We start from the raw sequence: 5,744 nt of genomic DNA on the forward strand, positions 1-5,744 counted from the left end.
TGATTTATAAATTTGAGAGCTTCGGTGAGGCTCGAGGTGGAGCGCTCTGGTGAGATGTGGTCCAACCACTTGCTCCCTCTCGCTACAGGACTCCCCTCCTTGATGACGGAGTCATAGGGATGTTCGGGCGTTGCAGTAGTCGATGTTGTCAAAGAAGTGGACTATCAGTTTGACTCGTCGTCTTGATCGAGTCCGGTTGTTATTCTTCCTATTTGGAGAGTATTTTGGTCTTTCTAGTTGGAATGTACGCTGTTCATCTTGTTTCGGGTTACTCGTTCTTCTCAATTCGAGTGTTTGTTTCCTAATTGTGCTGTAACTTTGATTGCAGTTATGGAAACCGCTATTTGCAGCGTTGGTCGCCTCAAGTTGAAGCGAACTCGGAACTGATCTTCCCCCTCCTACTGTTCCTATCAAAGTCGGAATTTAGGTGTGTCTCCGGGGTGAAAAGATTGAAGTTCTGATGTTGGTAGTGATTTGCTCCACGACTTGTTAATTTATAATCTCCTAGGTGGTGCTGGTAGGTAGTAGTTCCAGTAAGATCAGAAGGAGAGAACATCAGCTGCGCCAGTTTGTGTGCCACGATGTGCGAACAGGCTGGATGACTTCGGTGTTCCGGTGAAGGTAAAGTCGAAGCATCTAAGGTGCCTGATGTCGCTAAGTGGGGCGGTCATGGTGAGATCCTATTAGGTTATCTTGCACCAGATGTAGCCATGTTAGGCCGGTCGGCGGGAGCTCTTCATTAGTTGGAGCGTCTCTGCGCCAGTCGGGGCCATTATTTGGTGGGCGGTCGGCGCGATGCTTTCTAGGGGTTTAGCATCGGTGCGCCAGTCGTGGCCCATGAGCAGCAGGCTGGCGGGATGTCTCGATGTACCTTAGGTGGTGGGCGCCCGTACCAGTGTAGGAGGTCCGCTAATAGGTATTGTTTTGTCTTCGTCAGCGATAATCTAAGGTCCAGTGAAGAAGTTGTAGAAGCATAGATCCTCATCTCGGGTGACTTCGTTGTGGGTTACGCCGGCTGTACCTACGAAGTCCGAGGGAGTTCTGCGCTGTCCTATGCGGACATGTAGCAGGGAAATATAGGCTTCGATTTTCTTGAGAATAAGCTGGCCTGTTGGTCCTTAACGAGAAGATGATACCGCGGTTGACTTTTGAAAATTTCCTCTAGTGTCGAGTCTTGAGCGTTGGGAGAGTGTCTATTCCTGATTTAGCACGTCTTGATTGGTGGTAGGCATGAGCTGCTGTGTTTGCGAGCGGTGCCTAGGCGTTTGCCGAATTTTCGTGAGACGTCTTGGCTAGTGGTATCTCCTTAATATTGCTTGGGCCTGTCCTTCCTTGGGTGTATAATCCGCAACACAGGTCCCTGATTGAGTTTTAACTGCGCTGGGTTATATTATTTGTCCTACTGGTTTTCGTCGTGTCTCTTCTCTTTCCGTCTCTGAAGATTCTCGTGTCATCTCTTTCGTTATTGCTTACTATCTCTCTAGTTAGCTATTGTTCCACGTTTAGTAAGTAGGTCCTTCGAGTGTCGGGCCTCGTTTCTACGGACTTATCACGTCAGGCCTCTTTGTGACGACTTGAGATCGAGATCATGTCGGGCCTCTCTTCGACAGCTTGGATCACGTCGGGCTTCTCTGCGACGGCTTGGATCACGTCGGGCTTCTTTTCGACGGCTTGGATCTCGTCTGGTGGGCTTCTCTACGTCGGCCTTGATCACGTCGGGCTTCTTTGCGTCGGCCTAGAAGCGATATTAAGGAGATAACACTAGCAAAGACGTCTCACGAAAATTCGGCAAACGCCTAGGCACCGCTCGCAAACGCAGCACCTCATGCCTACCACTAATCAAGATGTGCTAAATCAGGAATAGACACTCTCCCAACGCTCAAGACTCAACACAGCAGAAATTAAAAAAAAAGAAAAAAAAAAAGACACTCTCCCAACGCTCAAGACTCGACACTAGAGGAAATTTTCAAAAGTCAACCGCAGTATCAACTCCTCAAGGACCCACAGGCCAGCCAATGCTCAAGAAGACCGAAGCCTCTATTTCTCTGCTACCAGTCCGTATAGGACAGCGCAGAACTCCCTCGGACTTCGCAGGTACAGCCGGCGTAACCCACAACGAAGTCACCCAAAATGAGGATCTATGCTTCAACAACTTCTTCACTGGACCTTAAATCATGGCTGATAAAGACAAAACAATACCTATTAGCGGACCTCCTACACTGGTACGGGCGCCCACCACCTAAGGTACTTCGAGACATCCCGCCAACCTGCCGCGCATGGGCATCGCGCCGACCGCCCACCAACTCATGGCCCCAACTGGCGCAGAGACGCTCCAACTTAAGAAGATCTCCCGCCGACCGGCCTCACATGGCTACATCTGGTGCTAGATAACCGAATAGGATCTCACCATGACCGCCTCACTTAGTGACATCAGGCACCTTAGATGCTTCGACTTTACCTTCAGGGAACACCGAAGTCATCCAGCCTGCTAGCACATCGTGGCACACAAACTGGCACAGCTGATGTTCTCTCCTTCTGATCTTACTGGGATTACTACCTACCAGCACCACCTAGGAGATTATAAATTAACAAGTCGTGGAGCAAATCACTACCAACATCAGAACTTCAATCTTTTCACCCCGGAGACACACCTAAATTCCGACTTTGATAGGAACAGTAGGAGGGGGAAGATCAGTTCCGAGTTCGCATCAATCTCTGCAAATAGCGGCAATGAAAGTTACAACCTAATAAGAAAACACAACACACACTCGAATAGAGAAGAACAACGTAAACCCGAAGCAAGATGAACAGCGTACATTCCAACTAGGAAGACCAAAATACTCTCCAAATAGGAAGAATAACAACTGGACTCAATCAAGACGACCAGTCAAACTCTTAGTCCACTTCTTTGACAACATCGACTACTGCAACGCCCGAACATCCCTATGACTCCGTCATCAAGGAGGGGAGTCCTGTAGCGAGAGGGAGCAAGTGGTTGGACAACAACTCACCAGAGCGCTCCACCTCGAGCCTCACCGAAGCTCTCAAATTTATAAATCACTTCATTTTGGAAAAACACATTGTCATTTTTGTATATTAATAATTTCTGTACATAATACTTAGCAATACCTGTACAATGAATAATAAATGATAACAATGCAATGCACGAACCTTTCTCAAGCAGACATGTACCGACCGCTTTTCGTTCACAGCCGTATGGACTAGGCCTATAAATAAGGGACTCTAAATCCCCGAAATTCGATCTTAGATCCACATCCTTTTCTGGGTCTAGTCATGGCACAGGTGGCGTATACACTGCTTGAGATAGAGAAGTTCATTGCCAATCTATGCTCGCAAAAGTAGTTATTTCTGTACGCATACCTAATACGATGGCCTATCTCCTCTCCTTCTCTCCAGCAATCTTAGTCCGTCCGCTTCATCTCGGCAACTAAGATTGTAACCTAATCCTTAACGGTTACACTGGTCCGTCCGCTTCATCTCGGCAACCAGTGTAATTTCCCGTCTCTCCCAGGGTCTAGTCCGTCCGCTTCATCTCGGCAACTAGAGCTGCACCTAGCCTTATCAGCTTACTAGTCCATCAGCTTCATCTCGGCAACTAGAGCTGCACCTAGCCTTATCAGCTTACTAGTCCGTCCGCTTCATCTCGGCAACTAGCAAGATGACTCCTATATTGACAGTTCTAGTCCGTCCGCTTCATCTCGACAACTTGAACTGTTACTCTACCTCAGACTCTCTCACCTAGACTTCCTCTACCTAGTCAGTGTCCAGGGCTCATCCTCTGGCACGGCCGTTCCTAACTTAAAATGAATACGCCTTGTCGTGGGCCTTCTGTAAAGAGATATCAGGCTGGAGAAATCGCCTAAGACCAGACAACCCCGACTATATGATTGTCAGTATGTAAAAGTATTTTAATAAATTTACTCTTGCATTAATATTAAAAAAGCAATAATTTAATAAAAAAAATCATTAAAAAAAGAAACGAAACAAAACTGTAGACTCATGTTAGAAATAAAAGTTAAACGAATGTCAACTGGTGTGTACGTGTTACTGGCAGAAGGAAGACGAAGAGATGAGTGGAATAGATAAAGAAAAATTGAGGATTGAAGAAGGACTCACGGTTAATGTTTTTTAAAACTCGTATATTGTTTGGACATACTTTTAGGCCCTACTGCGAGGCCCTCAATGTCTTGACACCTTGTCCATTAAATTAAGTCTTTCTGTATAAGTCACTAGTTTGATGTATGGAGAATTGTTTATAACTAAGATAAAACCATCTTATAATTGACATTATATTATCACGCATGTAGATTTATAGAGAGTATAATAAAGAAATATTAATCAATTATTTACTTGTTGAAATCCATGACATTTAAGGGAAATGAGTTTTAAAGGATTATCGATCCATTTATCAAAAATATTCTATAGGTGATTAAGGTATCTGAAGGACTAAACTATATTTAAGCAAGAATTGAGCTGTAAAGATCACAGTCATGTTTACAGAATTGCTATTTATTACTTTAGTATGCTTTCTTAGTGGTTATCAATATTCAGCCTTCATGATCACTAATGATGGCGCTATAAATCTGCCAGGCTGGTCAGATCATGGGATCCAAGTCGAAGGTGGTAAAAAAAATATATATACATTTTTTTTTGTATAACTTGATTTTTTAAACTATGATAATGTGAGACAAGTGGATAGGCAGATTCTTCTATTTATTTTTTTTTTCTGGACCATATCCAATAAATAGAGTTGGCACTAACAATACTTTTGTAAAAAAACATTTAGAATCAATATATAAAAATATTATAGTAACATAGAAATTATTTAATATCATATAACATATAATTAATATATAAGGAAATATTTTTACATAATAAATATCTAAATAATCAAATATGAAAAACAATCAATATTTGTCATACAGTAACTTTTTGCTTTGATAATTCTTTTATAAATTTTAATAATATAAGCTTAAAAATTAATAGTTATTTTTTCAAGCATATAATTATACAATACTCACTGGCAGCCTCCCTCCGGGCATTTGTGAGGTCCGTTAGCCAATTGGTGGCACTCACAAACAATAGGCGTTGGAGTGACGGACTTAGCCTATGAAAACCACGCGCAATGTACTTAGGAAATACATCGCGCGAGGCCTTGGACCTCCACGGTCTGTCGCGCCAATAATAATAATAATAATTTTATTTCAGGAAGATACGAAAAAATATATGTAATTAAAAAAGTAATTAATTCTTGAAACATCAATTAACATTGTGATACTAGTAAGAAACAAAATTCACGCTAAAATCAAAGAAAACAAATTATTTAGTATTAAGGTCGAAAACAACATGATGGATGGATAATTTTAAAACACAAAAGTAATGAATGCTGATTTTTCGATAATCTCACATTATCAAAATGATTATGTGATGTAATAATGGATAATCTAAATGATTATTCCTTTATGAAATAATAGAGCATATTTTAACGGTATGAAGAAATTATGAAAAAACAATTAGATGTGGGTATCCAAAATTGGTGATTTATATGAATGTTAAGCGATTATGAATACCAGACATATAATAAAAATAATAATCCTGTAACATGACAAAAAAGGAGTTAAATAAAAAAAAGAAATTAATAAAATTAAAATATCCGTATCATTTTATTTATGATAGAAATTGTTGACATTAGGAAATGCTTTCGCCAATACTTCGCCAATATA

At 41.7% G+C, this 5,744-nt stretch overlaps 1 long non-coding RNA gene across 1 annotated transcript in view; it reads left to right on the forward strand.

Annotated features, from left to right (window-relative positions):
• The first annotated feature begins 4,515 nt into the window (after positions 1-4,515).
• LOC112211429 (uncharacterized) overlaps positions 4,516-5,744 on the forward strand; it is a 10,543-nt gene continuing 9,314 nt past the window's right edge. The window contains exon 1 of the long non-coding RNA XR_010842800.1: positions 4,516-4,641. This is a non-coding gene — a long non-coding RNA (uncharacterized lncRNA). The remainder of the gene's footprint in view (positions 4,642-5,744) is intronic.

The sequence above is a fragment of the Halyomorpha halys genome, unplaced genomic scaffold (genome assembly GCF_000696795.3).
Source record: "Halyomorpha halys isolate HHAL.00 unplaced genomic scaffold, Hhal_1.1 Scaffold890.1, whole genome shotgun sequence".
NCBI lineage: Eukaryota > Metazoa > Arthropoda > Insecta > Hemiptera > Pentatomidae > Halyomorpha > Halyomorpha halys.